Below are 16,989 nucleotides of genomic sequence, written 5' to 3' on the forward strand. Positions count from 1 at the left end.
AAGTCATCCCTCTTCCTCAGCAGCACCCGCTTCAAAGGAGGATTCATCTCCAACCTTTGTCACAAAACCAGGCACAAATCGGCTTTCTTCAGCTGGACGCTCCGGGACAAGGGCGGGGCATACGTGCCTCTTCCCGCAACCCCAGGGCCGCTGCCTGGACCGAAGTCATTCAGACTGGCCCAGGGACACGCTAGGAACCAGGGAACAGCTTATTTCAAAAATGTATTTTTCTAGGAAATATTTGTTTGGCTTTTCCTCATGCTCGTTTTACAAAATAAACACACTTTGCTTAAAATCACCACTGCGTCTTCCCTCCCTGATCTATTAACTGAGAAAACAAATCTGTGGCCAAGACTGGGTCTGCATCGATCTGCAACCTAGGCTTGTGGCCCTCCTGGGAACATCTGCTCACAGCCAGCCTCTGATGCTGTCTGAGTTCTTTCTGTTTTACACACATACACAGAAGCTACACCTATAGTTACGATGACTAACCAGATCTAATAATGATGAAACCATCATCTCAGAGGCAAAAGGGACCACCCGTTACTGAGTGATTTTGTATGTCACCTGTGCTAAAAGCATCTTGTAGCCACTGGGCTGTGGAGTCAGCACCACGGCCCCATGGTGGGCACAGCCCTATTCATAGAGGAAACTCAGGCGTGGCGTGCTTACGCGGCGGGTGCCGTGTCTGGCAGGTCGTGAGTGGTGGTGTGTGACCTCTTCACCACGGGCTGTCATAGCACTGCGTAAGGATGTTGTCATAGGCGGTACTTAGGGCAGTCTCCAGAAGACAGGTGCTCGGACGAAGCCCAGAGGGCCCCAGATACACAGGCACTAGGTCGTAGACCTAGCTCTCAGATCTAAACTGAACCACATCGACCTGAGCCCTTCCCATCCACACGTGATTAGGTCAACCTCATCTGCCTGTAAGGGACAAATTTCAGGAAAAGGAGACTTTCTCTTACGAGATTTTCCAATGTTGGGCATCCCCACACACAGGAAGGGGTCTTCTGTCCCCTGTGCACACCCCTTGTCCTCTACCATATTTTCCCAACCATTTCCTGTTTCCCAACCATTCTCGCCCAAGAGCGTCTCCCTTCTCTGGGGTCCGTCGCTCACCTGGCAGCTGACGTGTGCCCCATATTTTGTTAATGTGGATTTTTGTGGCTTCCAGATTGTTTACGCGTGATACAGGCCCATTGAAGGAATTCTAATTTGCTGATGACTTTGCCAGAAATAATGCTGTGACCTGGGTCAGACTGCTCATGCGGGTTTGGCAGGACGAGTGCCCTGGGGCCGGTGGGGGGGTCACCCTAACCTGTCCTGGCTTCTCCTCCAGCCTCTGGCTCACTGACCCGCTGATTCACTTCGTTTCTGCTGTACCATCGTAAAAAGGACGTATCGACACGGGCCAGATAGCCTCTTAGGTTCTACCAAAGTTCTCGGATCTGCGAGCTGCGCAAATCGCTCCCCAAGTCACCTAAGACCGTATCTGAGAGTGTGCGGCTGCAGACCCACTGTGGGGGCAGCGTTCCGAGGACCTCGCGAGGACGCAGGGAGGAGGTGTTTATCAGCTCTTGTGGTGGCGCAGCCGACCTCCCCACGCGTGGGCTGGACCGTGTCCGCAGTACCGTACCCTCGTGTGGCGACAGATACAGACACAGACTCTCTCTGAGGGACTCTGCGGATCAAGTACTGGGGGACGATTCAAACAGTGTTTATTTGCTGGTGCTGTCGTTTCATGCGGGGGGCTCACCCTGCAGATTCTGTGGTAGCTGCTTTGGGAGCATGCGCACCCCTGTCCCACCTCCTCTGCTGAGGCAGCTGGTTAAGGGACAGCGCCACACGCGGGGGTTTGTGGGCTTACAGATCTATGTTTTCTGTGAGGAGAGAAGCCCTGAGGTCTCCAGAAGCCCCTCCCGCCCCCGGCCAATCCACTTAAAGAGGAAGAGAGCGCTGGGTGTGCAATGGGACGCGTTTTTGTCAGCATCCGCATCCCGAGAAGGTAGAAACACCCGGACAAGGTGCTTGACAGGCTGAGTATTTTAGGGCTTGTGATAACCGAAAAGACACAAAGACGACAAGAATACGGAAGCAGCCTCGTGAACACAGCTGGGTAAGCAGATCTGAAAACCGCAACATAAAATCGCAAGTTTTCCCCAAGTCTTACTGTGTGGACTTCGTAGGGCCCCCCGACACAGAAGCGTCGGGTGCTGGCCCAGCACGCAAAGCCCCTGCTCTCGGCCCACACAGGTCTCGCTGCTGTGTCCCTTAGTCTCTTCAATCACACGGGTGTCTCCCCACCTGACCGTCAGCAAAGACCCTTCAGGGTGTGGAGGTCTAGTCCCCTGCAGCCTGCCCCTGAGGGCACATGGGGGCCGGACTTCTGCTGCACAGCTGGAGGGGGGAGTGTGGTGTGCTTGAAAAAGACACACGTGCCTCGGAGACTAATTGCCCTGGGACGTGCTCCTGTATGGGGGAAGGCCACCAGCAATGCTGACAGGTACAGCCGCCTAAATTCTGTGTGTGCGTGGGTGCATGTGTGTGCACGTGTGTGTGTGTGTGCATGTGCGCGCACATGCATGTGTGTCAGTTTGTGCATGTATGCGGTGTGTGCACGTGTGCGCACAAGTGTGCACGCGTGCACATGTGTGTATATGTGTGCACGAGTGTGTGCACGTGTACCTGTATGTGAGTGTGCATGTGTGCGAATGCATGTGTGCGTGCATGTGAGTGTGTCATGAGTGTGTGTGCATGTGTGTGTGTGCACGTGTGTGTGCATGTGTAGTGTGTGCACGTGTGCCCACGTATGTGTGTGCCTATGTGTGTGAGCATGTGCATGTGTGCGGGTGTGCATATGTGAGATTGTGTGTGCATGCACATGTGCGTGTGTGTGCATGTGCACGTGTGAGCATGTTCATGTGGGCGTGTGCATGTGTGCGCATGCACGTGTTTTTGTGTGCATGTGTGCATGTATGCATGCAAACACATGTGCACTTGTGTGTGCATATGTGCGTGTGCATGTGCGGGCATATGCACGTGTTTGTGTGTGGATGTGTGTGCATGTGCACGTGTGCACATGGGCACGTGTGCATCTGTGCACACGTGCACGTGTACTGTGTGCGTGTGCATATGTGCATGTGTGTATGTATGTGTGTGCATGTGTGTGTGAGCGTGTGCAGGTGTGCGGGTGTGCATATGTGAGCATGTGTGTGCATGCACATGTGCATGTGTGCATGTGTGTGCATGTGTGCGTGTGAGCGTGTTCATGTGGGTGTGTGCATGTGTGCACACGCACATGTTGGTGCGTGCATGTGTGTGTGCATGCAAGCACATGTGCACTTGCGTGTGCATGTGTGCATGTGCGGGCGTATGCATTTGTGTGTGCATGTGTGTGCATGTGTGTATGCACGTGTTTGTGTGTGCATGTGCGTGTGTGAGCGTGTGCATGTGTACGTGTGAGCGTGTGTGTGGGGAGCAGCTCGTCACCGTGCTAGGACTGGCTGACAGGACAATATCCGCCCGACCTTCAGAAGCCCTCTCTCCCTGGATGAGGCCATCTCGCGGATGCTGGGGCTGGGTGTCTGTCCCTGGTGTCAAGGTGACCCACACACCTGCCGCACACGTGCAGCCACTCACACGTGGAACAGGTTGCTCGGCTGCGCCTGGCTTTGGGGTGCCAGCGTGCGGTCAGTGGCCGCAGGGTGACAAATTGCCTCTCTGCCGGCGTTGGAGCTGTGACAGTCCTCGCCACAGCCCCCTCCAGATGGGCCTAATTAAACTATTAGCCAATGAGCGAGTCTGACGGCTCCATTAGCAACCCTCCTGTGCTCGCACAAACAGCCCAGGACGAGCGTCCTTCCAGGAGCCGCGCCGGGCTCGCCTGCGTGTGCAGACCTTGCAGAGACGCCTGGGCCCCTGCCTGGCAGGTCCCTGAGACCCGCACGCAGCCGTGGGTGGGGAGGGGGTTCAGCTGCAGCCCGCTGCCCAGCGTGGCCACAGTCTCTTCTCCCGGTGGGCCCCTTCTTAGGAACATGGATGCTGGTACCTTGTTAACTAGATGCACGTCTCCCAACACAGAGAAACTACGGACAGACGTCGTCATTCGTAACTGTTGACACAGTAGATGGGGCACCTGGGTCGCTCAGTTAAGTGTCCGACTTTGGCTCAGGTCATGATCTCGCCGTCCACGAGTTCGAGCCCCGCGTCGGGCTCTGTGCTGACCGCTCGGAGCCTGGACGGAGCCCGCTTCGGATTCTGTGTCTCCCTCTCTCTGCCCCTTCCCCGCTCACGCTCTGTCTCTCCCTGTCTCTCAAAAATAAACATTTTAAAAATGTAAACATTGCCACAGTAGAGACCCCACTTTCTGCGTAGCGAGTGACAATGTCAGGAGCAAAGCGGGCGTCTGATCCAGAGCTCGCTAGGCCTGGGCCGCATCCATCTAAAGAGGAAGTGGGCGCTCGATCTCACCTCTCCCAGGAGCCTAAAGCAGACAGCTGCACAGGAGCAGAGAGTTAATGGCAGTCGCAAGGGGCTGGGGGTGCAGAAACAGGGAGACGCTGGCCCAGGGGCACCGACCTCCAGTTATCAGATGAGCAAGTTGGGGACCTCACGTCCTGCACGTGACTCTGGTGGACAGCGCGGGGCTGCCTGAGCAGATCCGTGTTCCGTGTTCTTACGGGAAAACCATCGCCACCGCCACCACCGCCATCACCAATGGGCTGCGGGGAACTTTGGGAGGGGAGGGGCATGTCCGCGGCCTTGGTGGCAGGGATGGTTCTGCTCACCCCAGACTCACCAAGTGGTCTGCCTTAAATACAGGCAACGCTTTTACACGTCAGTCGCACCTCAGCTCGGCTGTACAAGATTAGAAGAAGACAAACGAATAAATACTACAGAGACACGGGGCCTGCCGTGGTCTGTGCTGGTTTTCCTTTATGTCTTAGGAGCTCTGCCCTCTGGCTGTCCTCGGAGGGTCCCTCCTCAACCCTAGCGCTCCCGCCGGGAGAACGCAGCCCGCCGGCAGTGGGGGACACGCGCTCTGTCTCATCCTTCCTTTTAAATGTTATCTTAGGAAACAGTCAGTTGGAAATGCCAGTTCTTGAGAAACAATCAAGAAAAATAAAGATAAAAAGCACAAGGTTAGTGACATGCGGTGAGTTAACGATAACACACTACGAATAAAATGGATTTAAATGCGAATGGACAGTCCCGTCGACATGCCATTGAGGTCACGGCAGCTCCCGTGGCGAGCGGGGCCCTGTACTTGACTGGTTTCAGTGCGTTCTGGCTGGTACCGGTTTCCCTGATGTTCCAGGAGAGGACGGAACGCTCTGTCACCTGCCCACTGTCCCTGGGAAGGGCCACTTATCCCCCCCCCCTCCCCCCGCTCTAGCCCAGACCGGAAAGCACAGCCACTGGCAATGATGGTGTCAGGCCACTAAGGGCCTTCGCTTCCCTGAAGCATCCCTGAGCACGGACTGTTCACCTGGTCTCTGGGGACACAGCCCTGAGCAGAAGGGACAGACCGTTTCCACCCTGCATGCCCCTCAGGCTGGCTCTGGGGTCACCCTCAGTGGTTGGGGCCACTCTGTGCCCAGGCTCGAGCCTTTCCGTTTTGTGTTCTTTTCTTCCCCGCTGACCTGTGCTCCCAAGGGAGGATCAGTGAGTTATAAATACCCAACTTTGTTCTACGGTGTTGTTCTCTTAACAGAGTGATCTTTTACACAGAAGGAACGTCTATGGACAGTAATCATCACTTGACGGGGTTGGTGTTATGATTATGTTATTGTCCGTTCCTTCCCTTCTGCCCCTGGGGATGGACCTTTCTCTCTTCTGTTTCTCTGTGGGCCTTTTCAGTCCTCGTGAAATCAAACCTTCTCAGGCTGGCTTCCCTAGCCCTGGACAGCATCACCACCACGAGCTATTTATTACCTGTTTTTTGTAAGGACTAAGTGCTGCTAAATCCCACTGCCCGTTTTCCCTCTAGGGGACTCCCTTCCTAGCTTCCCCTCTGTTTTAGTGCTACTAAGGATTTGTGCCTGACACGGAAAGGCTCTTCTTTGCCTGGCTTGTTCTGACCCGTCTTGCAAGACCGACGTCCCCCAGGACATGCTATCCCACCCTTTGGATGACGGGGACCCCGTCCTCTACGATGGGGGGGGGTGACAACCCTTGTCTCCATCACTTGGCCACACAGTGCTTGCGAATGCTCATGTGGAGTCTGCCCGCAGGCGGGACCTGTCGCCGCATGCGAGTGAGGGGCTGAGCCGTGATGGGAAGCAGGCCATGCAGGGGACCCCGCGGGCACCTGCCTGGGCCTCGAGACAGATGGGAAAGGTGGTGGGGAGGGGCGGTGCCCGGAGGGTGCTGGCAGGGACAAGGGGACACGCAGTGGGGGGCCACAGTGGGGCTCTGCCAGGAGGGTCTAGCAGTGAACCTTCATGCGATGTCCCTCCTGTCTTCAGACGAGCCCACGGTGGGTATGTGGGCTCCATGTGCCTGCCCGGTCTTGTCCTCAACAAAATACTGTTGAATTCCTCTGAATTCAGGACCGGTCCAAGGCCATGCACATAACAGTTTCAGCAAATCCTGATAGATTGAATTGATTATAAGGAATTGATTTCCTTAGCCTTTGAAACCGAAGAGCCTGACACGGGGCTCGATCTCAGGAACTGAGAGATCGTGACCTGAGCCGAAATCAAGAGTCAACCGCTCAACCGGGGCGAGCCAGCCAGGCGCCCCGGGATGAGTGAGTTTTGGTTTGGCTCTCAGCCAACAAGCAGTGCGTTTAGTGCCCCATTCGTGCTCACGGACGACAAAGAAGCAAGCCAGGGTGGCCACCCTCTGAAGGCTCGCTGCCGCCTGAGACGAGGCCGCATGCGCCTTCGGGATATGAGACGGCGCCACGATAGTGGGTAGCGGTCTGCACACATGCTGCTGGGCGAAGCCTGGAATCTCAATCCACTGGCTCCGCCCAGATGCTGGCCACACGTCAGGTCCAGGTGGGGAGGCGCGTGAAAACAGGGACAAAGAATTAATGACCAGCACCCTGACCACGCTAACTGGCCGCCCGGGAATGCCTGTCACACACCTCCACCCGCAGGGCAGGTCCCAGGCCCGCCCTGGCAGGACCAGCCCAGCAGGGAAACGGAGGCGGGCTGCTCCCAGAGACGCTGCTGCTCTCGCTTAGACAGGCTTAGACACCCATAGTCTTGCCCGTTTACACGGTGGTCTGTATCTTCCCTTCTTCTCTCTCTCTTTCCCGTGGGGGGTTCCCCAACCCCCAGCTTCCCCAGGAAACTCCCCGGCTCTCCCCTCGTGAAACCCTTGAGCGGGAAAGCCCCAGCTGGTGTCTGCTTCTGAGACCCTGGCCAGCTCTCCGCCGTCTGCTCCCCCCTGCCACACCCCCACTCAGGACGCCCCGTCCCTCCCGCTGCTTCCCCTAAACCTCAGTTCTCCCTGACCACTGCCTCCCTTCGTGCCCCAGCCTCCATATGCTTCCCAATCAGCCCAGAGCCTCCCCCAGGGCACCCCACCTCTCCGAGCCCCTCACTCCCCGGCGGCCACCTGTCCCCAGGGCACCCCACCTCTCCGAGCCCCTCACTCCCCGGCGGCCACCTGTCCCCAGGGCACCCCCCCTCTCCGAGCCCCTCACTCCCCGGCGGCCACCTGTCCCCAGGGCACCCCCCCTCTCCGAGCCCCTCGCTCCCCGGCGGCCACCTGTCCCCAGGGCACCCCCCCTCTCCGAGCCCCTCGCTCCCCGGCGGCCACCTGTCCCCAGGGCACCCCACCTCTCCGAGCCCCTCGCTCCCCGGCGGCCACCTGTCCCCAGGGCACCCCACCTCTCCGAGCCCCTCACTCCCCGGCGGCCACCTGTCCCCAGGGCACCCCACCTCTCCGAGCCCCCACTCCCCGGCGGCCACCTGTCCCCAGGGCCCCCCACCTCATCCGAGCCCCTCACATCCCCGGCGGCCACCTGTCCCCAGGGCACACCCCCCTCTCCGAGCCCCTCGCTCCCCGCGGCCACCTGTCCCCAGGGCACCCCCCCTCTCCGAGCCCCTCGCTCCCCGGCGGCACCTGTCCCCAGGGCACCCCACCTCTCCGAGCCCCTCGCTCCCCGGCGGCCACCTGTCCCCAGGGCACCCCACCTCTCCGAGCCCCTCGCTCCCCGGCGGCCACCTGTCCCCAGGGCACCCCACCTCTCCGAGCCCCTCGCTCCCCGGCGGCCACCTGTCCCCAGGGCACCCCACCTCTCCGAGCCCCTCACTTCCCCGGCGGCCACCTGTCCCAGGGCACCCCCCCTCTCCGAGCCCCTCACTCCCGGCGGCCACCTGTCCCCAGGGCACCCCCCCTCTCCGAGCCCCTCACTCCCCTGCGGCCACCTGTCCCCAGGGCACCCCCCCTCTCAATGAGCCCCTCACTCCCCGGCGGCACCTGTCCCCAAGGGCACCCCCCCTCTCCGAGCCCCTCACTCCCCGGCGGCCACTGTCCCCGGGGCACCCCCCCTCTCCGAGCCCCTCACTCCCCGGTGGCCACCTGTCCCCAGGGCACCCCCCCTCTCCGAGCCCCTCACTCCCCGGCGGCCACCTGTCCCCAGGGCACCCCCCCTCTCCGAGCCCCTCACTCCCCGGCGGCCACCTGTCCCCAGGGCACCCCCCCTCTCCGAGCCCCTCACTCCCCGGCGGCCACCTGTCCCCAGGGCACCCCCCCCCCCTCCGAGCCCCTCACTCCCCGGCGGCCACCTGTCCCCAGGGCACCCCCCCTCTCCGAGCCCCTCACTCCCCGGCGGCCACCTGTCCCCCGGGCACCCCCCCTCTCCGAGCCCCTCACTCCCCGGCGGCCACCTGTCCCCAGGGCATCCCCCCTCTCCGAGCCCCTCACTCCCCGGCGGCCACCTCACTCCACTTGTCCAAGCCTCAACTTGACCCTTTGGAAATCTGTCAGATGGTTTGGCTGCCTAAACCCTGCAAAGGCTCTCCGTGCTGTTCAGAACAGGAGCCACTGGACCTCACAGTGTCCTTTAGGGACCTGCGTGGACTGTCCACGCCCCACACCCCACCCCTCTGCCCCATTGTCTCCCATTGGGTCCCACAGTGTGCCGGCCTCTGCCCCCTGTCTACCCCCCATGCTCCCCTGGGCCAGCTGTCACCTCCTCCCCGTCCTTGCTGAGACCTCGCTGTTCCCCAGGGCTGCCTGCCACACCTCAGGCTTGAATCCCTCCGTCCCTGTCCCCCGACCCCTGCCGGCTCCCCCCAGGTGACACAGCCCTCCACACACTTGTTCTTGCTCGTGGCTTGTCTCCTCAGGGACACGAGTCCCACGAGGGCAGGGCTCCCGTTTTGTCCAGGGAAGCGTCCTGATGCGGGTTGCTCCTGATGCCCTGGGCACCCAGGGAATGGAGCCTACTCTTACCAGGGCAGCTGGTGGCCACGGCAGTGCCCCCGACTCACAGTGACCCTGCTGAAGGACAGTTACTCGGGCGACGGCAAGCCCAGCCGGTTGCTCGGAGACTGTTGCCCCCCTTTCCTCCCACTGCACACATGCCCTCGGCCAAGCCCAGCTCTCACCGTGGCCCCACCTGTCCACGTGAGCCACCCGCTGTGACACTCTGGGGTTGGCGGATCCATGAGTGCCGGGCCTGGTCCCTCATTCGCTTACGGGGTGACGCTTCCCCACGGCGACAGAGATGGCGCTGGAAGGACAGGGTTCCCAAGAGGACTGCCCTGATCTTGGGGGCACAGGTGCAGCGGACAGAGGGCAGGAGGGGCCTTCGGGCCAGCGAGGCACGTCTGGATGGCAGCTGTCCTCCCAGGCCTTGTCTAGGGGCTTTCTCGGGCTCTTGGACTGTCAGTCTGGCCGCTCTGTCCGTGACCAACCGTCATAGTCCCGAGAGAGAGTGCTAGAACTGGAGGTGTTCTGAGGACAGCGCTGCAGAATTCGGGGCCCTTTGGAAACCCCCAGGCCTGAAGGGACCTTGACACCCTCATTCGCCACCTGGGCCGAAGGAAGCACCGAGTTGAACTGTTCTCAGACGAGCCTTGCCGGGGGTCTCTGCGGGGCTCCTGGAGCCCATGACAAGTGAGCACTTAATCCGTAAGCTGCAAACACCTTGCCACGCACACTTAATTATAACGAATTTGCTATCGATCGGCCATTTATTCTAACGGGACCATTGCAGAAGTGTCCTGCGTGTTTGACCCTGGAGACAGAGGGGTGCTGACCTCTCTCCTACTTTCACGCATACTCTTCTCTAGGTCAAAGTGCATTCTGATTGGCTCTAGAGGGGGTGTGCAAGACCACAGGAGGGAAAGGGGAATTAGCAAAACAACAGGTGCAGGCTGGAGAGTGAAAAGTCGGGCCGTTCAGGAAACCAGGGCTGGGCTCTGACGTCCGCACGGGGACTGCAGGCTTCTGAATGCTTCCGGTGGTATCTCTGGTCCCACGTGGTCTTCTGGGGGTCAAAGCAGCTCTCCCGGGGTGGGGGAGGAGGTCTATCTTTCATGTCCCTGTTCTCACACATTACATGCAAGCTTGCGAGTTATGGGGTTTCGAGAGAAGCCGCGAGCCCCCCTGGGCAAGGTGTGAATCACTCACATACGATGCGAATCTCGTCTGTCTACTTCATCTGCATAAAATTATGTATGAATGTAGTTCTTCAGGTAACTGAAATGAACCCATTTGAGAGTAAGTTCTGTATACAATTTAAGCATTTTTATTAATATATTCCTGGGTCATTTTACTTAGCTTCCCTGACTTTTTAAAGAGAAGACGCATAATGATGTAACCTTTTTAAGGCACATGATCACCCATGTGGGTATTAACTAATATCCTGCAAAGTAATTTAAAATAATTCCCTTTGGGTTAATAGAGTGTTCAGAACAATTTACGCTTATCTGAGGGTCCCAGACATCCTCAGATCCCGGGACCCCCAGACTTTACTGTCTCCAACACCTGTTAGCTGCCATGATCCAGACAGAGGCAGAGATGAAGGGAGGGAGGTGATACCCAGACACACAAACGTCTGTGCCTCCCTCTGTTATAAAGAGTGCACCCTGGGACTCCTGGGGGGCTCAGTCGGTTGAGCGTCCGACTTCGGCTCAGGTCATGATCTTGTGGTTTGTCGGTTCAAGCCACGTGTCAGGCTCTGTGCTGACAGCTTAGAGCCTGGAGCCTGCTTGGGATTCTGTGTCTCCCTCTCTCTCTGTTCCTCCCCTGCTTGTGCTCTGTTTTTCTCTCTCTCTCTCAAAAATAAACAAACGTTTAAAAAATTTTAAAAAATGAAGTGTGCACCCTTGTGAACGACATATCCTTGATTTCACAAAAGGCCTTGACCCTTAACACTGGGTTCTTAAGGTTTGCAAGCCAGCTGTGGGGCACCTGACCTGAGCCTTGAACTTGGCTCTGTCCCAGAAGACAGTTTCTTCAGGCTACTGTGGACTGTGCTCGCTGGGGTCAGATTAACTGTGATGATTGTAAGAACATTTTAAAGCAAGGTGCTGGTCGTGGGGGCGTATGTTTAAGTGGTTCTCAAGGCGGGGTTCTCCCGCAGCTCAGAGGACGCCAGCGGGCTTCGGGGGTCACTGCTGCGCCCAGAAGGGAGGCGTCGGAAGAGGCTAGAGAAAAGGGCACGGTCGCTAAGAAGCAAGACGCTGTAAGACAAAGGGCTTAGAAACTCCCTCTTCCCAAAGCAATGCGTTCCCTGGCTTGTTGCTTTGTTGTGTTTTTGGTCAGAGGTGCCCGCGGAGCTCGGGGTCCCTGTCTGACGCCCGCGTCCCCCACGCCGCTCGCGGCACAGAGCGCCCACCAGCAGGGTATGGAAGAGGTCGTCCAGTTCTGCACCTCTAGGTGCCAAATTTCTTCAGATCTAGACTTCCGAAAAATATGAAAGGAGTGAGATGTTATTAATCAAAGCTCAACGGTATTTCTCAGCTTCAATAAGCTGTTTCTGGTCGTGCTTCAGACTTTAATTAACGGTTTCCTCACTGCACAAGGAAGTGCGCCTCAGCCCTGGAGACGGCAAGGGAAGCTCTCGGAATCTGAAAACCCGTGTTCCTCCGTGTTTAAAATTCCTTTCCTCTTTTAGCGCCTCAGTAAGAGTAACTCCCCCTGTTCATCTTATTGACAAGTTTCAAATAATTTCTTCTCTCCTCGGCCTTAGCTTCCGACAGGTCACGGAGACTGGACACCGTGACCGTCCTTCCAAAACCACAGCCGCCGGGGCAGACGTCCCGGATCCAGCCCAAGGTGACAGACCCGTCCTTTACCGGAAGCAGTTACCAAGTGACAAGTGTCAGAAGGCTTCCCAGGGCTTGAGCACGGTGTCTCCTGTGCTGCGGGATTCCAGACGCAGAGAGACTCTGTCAGGAAAAGCGCCTTGGCTTAGAGGACGTCCTGGAAACACAGAGAGGTCCCTGGAAGCCCTGAGGTGCCATCTGTGTGTGCGCGCGTGTGCATGTGTGTGTGCTCTCTGCCTGTCTGTCTGTCTCTGTCTCCCTCTCTGGCTCTCTCCCTCTCCCTCTCTGTCTCTGTCTCTTTCTGGCTCTGTCTCTCTATCTCTGGCTCTTTCTCTCTGTCTCTGCCTCTGCCTCTATCTATCTCTCTGTCTCTGGCTCTCCCCCTCTCTGTCTCTCTCCCTGTCCCTCTCTTTCCCTCTCCGTCTCTCGCTCTCTGCACCTCTGCTGGCTCCCTGTGGCCCACTCTGGTGACGAGGGTCTGGGAGCCGCCTGGCCCCCGGCAGCTTTGCACAGGCCGCAGCCGTGAACCTGCCTGACGTCTGTGACGGAGGTCCCTTGTGTCGGTGCGGTGACGGGAACGCGTTCGCGTCGGGCCCTGGGAGCCTCGTCTCCTGCACCGTTTCACCGTTTCAGGTTCAGCTGGTGTCGTTCGTGCCGTTATCTCGTGGAATCACCGAATTCCCTCTTCTCTGTCTGAACTGCCACGGCGCTAGCCAAGTGGGGAGAAAAGGGTCCTCGGAGCTTGATTTTCTTCCCAGACGCCATGGTTCTGTTCAATTGAATTCACTCAAGTTGTGGTTAACATAAACACCACAGACAGTAGGACATGTCAAATTAGCAGCTTTGCGAATCTCCTGTTAATTGTCAGCCTAATTAAAAAATTGCTAATTATAATGTTTATAACTTCAAATAACTGCTCAGCTATAAAGTACGGCCTGTCAGGTGTAAACAGGGGACCGGAGGGAAAAAAATCAATCGACATCTGTTAATTTATCAGCGGCACAACACCAAATTGAAAAATGGATCGCCTATTGTACCGTAAATCTGCGTTGCGATAAAGAGACCAATTCATCGAACACCTGCTTAATAAATGATAATGGCCGTCTTTGCCAGCCCGCCCCCGGGCGTCTCTGCTGATAAATCCCCATCCCGCCTGGAACCGTACACGGAGCAGATCTCCAGGAGGCAGAGCCCTGAGACAAGGTCCCCTGTTCACCAGGCAGTCGGCCCCGCAACTTGACTGAAGAAAATCATGTTGACACTCGGTGCTGTGCAAAATTAAGAATAGAAGAACCTCAAACATACACAGACATGCGCATCCAGGTGGGAAGAGTCGGGGGGATCTCTTCCCTGAAAGAAGCCTGCAGCTCTGGGGCCCCCACAGCTCACTCCCTTTCGTCCCAGTTCCCGGAGCATCGCTACCTGCCCGACGCCGTGGACCAGGAGGCGGGAACAGCCAACGCCAGACTCCAAGATCTGTGTGCTTCTGTCTCCCCCTTTCTGGCCCTTTGTAGACGAGCCCACAGGCCTCCGCACAGCGCTGCCCCCCTCCAGGTCACGCGGCCACACTCTGCTCCCTGACCCTCCCAGGTGCGTTGTCTCTGCCGGGGTCCTGATGACTTCCCAGGGTGGGGGCCTCCCGCCTTACCCGCCCGCTTCCCCGTGCCGCACCCCGACCCTCACCGTCACCCACACCGGCCCCTTCTCCCTCCCACGATGCACGCCAAGTTTCCTGACCTCCCTGGAAGAAAATCCCAGGTGGATGCTCACCAATCCTTCAGCAAGCGCGGGGACGTTGTCTACTCCTGACTCAGCAGACGTTTACCGAGAGCTTACTCCTTGTGGGGGTTGGCAAAGGTGACCAGTGTCCTGACCTCAGCCCACCGGTGGATTAAATCTGGGAGGAGGCGGTCAGCTGTGTCCTCCTCGAGTAGCAAAGACCTAGAAAGTCTTTCCTGGCCTCGCATGGTCGGCGAACGGGGGCCTGGTCGGGGCCCAGACGCAGGGTTGGGGTGTCTCATGATCATGTTTTCCCTGCATTTCCTGGACCCGCCCTTTGGACCCGACCCTCGGAGGAGGGGGTGTGCCAGTGGCCAAGGGCAAGGCCCCCGTGCCTCCCAGTATCTGCACTTGGGGCTTGAACTTGGGGGCTGAGCTCACGGTCGGCCCCTCCTTTCTTCAGTCCTGCACACCAGTCCTGCCAGGTCATGTCGCTGGGTCACAGTGGGGCACTGTCTGCTGGTCTGCACCCCGAGCTGGAGGAGGGGAGCTCCGTGTCCCTGCCCTACCAGCCCCTCGTCCCACCTCCCCCATCAGCAGGGAGAATGAGTGAGGGCGACCGTTCTCCTTTTCTTCTTCCCTTTGCGGATGCCTCAGCACCTGTCCCTACACAGCAGGTGCGGGGAAGCTCTGAGGGGCCCGGGGCCCAGCCAGGAGAGGCGCCGCCCCTCGGACAAGCCCCCTCACACAGCGGGCATCCGAACAGAGGGAGGCTCGTTCGCAGAGAGCGACGTTCAGTGAGCAGACACCCACCAGCTGTGGTGCGCTCGTGTCCTTCCGGAACATCTATCGGGTAGCATCCCAATCACTCCCATCTACAGGTGACACATGCTGGGTGTTTACGTCCCTAAATCTCCTGAGTGGAAAGGTAGGGACATTTGGGGTCTTGTCTCCATTTCCACCAAACCACGTGGCTTCGGGGGAGGGGCTAAGGGAGGGGGGATGATGCTCTGGTTTGTCACCACTTGTGCGTGGTGAGAGGAATAGCCGCTCAAACGTGTCCACACTCCGGTCCCCGACACCCGAAGGTATCACCTTATGTGGCCAGAGGGGCTTTGCAGATAGGACTAAGGTGACCGAGTCTGAAAGGGGAGGTGCCCAGATTAGCCGGTGGGCCTGACCTAATCGCCGTCAGAGCCAGGCAAAGACCTTTCTCTCACTCGAGTCAGAGACGCAGGGGGTTCCAGGCATGGAGGAGGACTGCTGCAGGGGCCACGGAGGTCGTGGGAAGGAATCCATTCCGCTGCTCCCAGGAGCAAAGACTGGTCCCCTTGTGTGGGGCTCAGCCCTGCAGCCTGGAGGAACCAGATCCAAAGAGTGGAATGAGCTGGGTGGGGGGCAAGCTGGCTGGCTGGCTGGCCCAGTCGTGTCCATGGACTGTGGGGCGATAAATGGCTTGTTTAAGGTGCTAAGTGGGTGACGATCTTTCTGCCGCAGCAGAAGCTAGAACACGTCCATTTCTTGCCCAGGAAGCCGCGAGATCTGGGTGGCAGCTCCTCACGGTGCCCTGGGCTCTGTGCTCAATGGCAGCCCCCTGAAATCCATTGCTTCCAGATAGCCAAAGAAGGAAGAAGGGCCCAGGCCCAGGTCCCACCCAGGAGCAGCCTCATGGCCACACTGGGACACCAGGCCGGAAGCGAGTCCCAGCCACACGGCCACCCGGGGGCAGAAAGCTCGCTCGGCAGGAGATGGGCATCGCTCAGCGGACACCTGACCCTGTCCCAGACGGAGGCATCCTGGATGTCTACTCGGGGACGTTTGCACACGTAAAGACCGTGCACATGAGCAAGAGTGAGTTGCTGACCCAGTGGGACGGAGCAGCCCATGCTGGGCAAGGGCACAGTCAGCATCTATGGTGGGCACGTACCTGGGGCAAAGCCGAGCTTAGATTCATGCACAACACATGGGATTGGTTGCCATGTTCTGTGTAAGTATTGGACAAAATCAGTTAATAAACTCTCATAGTGTGTAATTAAAGTGTTCAATGGACCATTTTTTAGGGCAGTTCTGGGTTTACAGAGAAAGTGGGCAGAAAGTACAGACGCTTCCATATGCTCTGTGTCCCCTCGCGCATCTTGCCAGTGTGACGATACGGGAAACAATACGGATGCGTCATTATTAATAAATTTACACTTGGGTTCATTGCTGGTGTTGTCCAGGTCTAAGGGGTTTGGATGAAAACATATCTCCCGCCTGAGCCTCATCCAGAGTACTTTTCAGCCCTAAAAGTCCTCTGTGCTCCCCCTGCTCATCCCCTCCCCCAGCCCTGGCGACCACTGGCCCACCAGTTGTGCCTTTTCCGGCGTGTCATAGAGCTGGACTCACACGGTATGGAACCTCCTCAAATAGGCTTCCTTCACTCGATAATACGCATTTAAGTTTCCGCCACGTCTTTCCGTGGTGTGATAGCTCATTTCTTCTCATCCCTGAACAATGGTCCTCTGTCTGGAGGGACCAAGTTTATTCGTCCTCCCCCTGCTGAGGGACGTCCCACTTGTCTCCGAGCTCCGGCGGTTATGAGTAACGCTGCTGCAAACATCCGTGTGCCCGTTTTGCGGTGGACACATGTTTTCAACTTTTTGGGTAAATACAAAGGGCTGTGATTGCCGGATCGAGCGGTAAGCGTGGGCTTGGCCTTTTGAGAAACCCCCAAGCTGTCCTCCACCATGGCGGGGCCATCCCCCATTCCCAGCAGCCAGCACTGAGAGGTCCTCCTGCCGTCCTTCCAAGACCTGCACAAAGCTGATCCCTATTAAGCTGTCTTCGGGGTCAGAGAACATCATCTTACCAATGACCCTCGTCCCCTACTGGGCCCACGCCAGGTGCGAGGTGTTTGATAGTATTGCCTCCCGTAGCGATCTTGGCGGACGGCCGCACGCGCTCTATTACCTAACTTTACAACAATCACAACCGGGAAAGACAGGAAGTCGAAATTCCGATGCAACTGACTCTGGGGCCCACGTCCGCCCGGGTG

Source organism: Lynx canadensis, chromosome B4, assembly GCF_007474595.2.
Source record: "Lynx canadensis isolate LIC74 chromosome B4, mLynCan4.pri.v2, whole genome shotgun sequence".
Lineage (NCBI taxonomy): Eukaryota > Metazoa > Chordata > Mammalia > Carnivora > Felidae > Lynx > Lynx canadensis.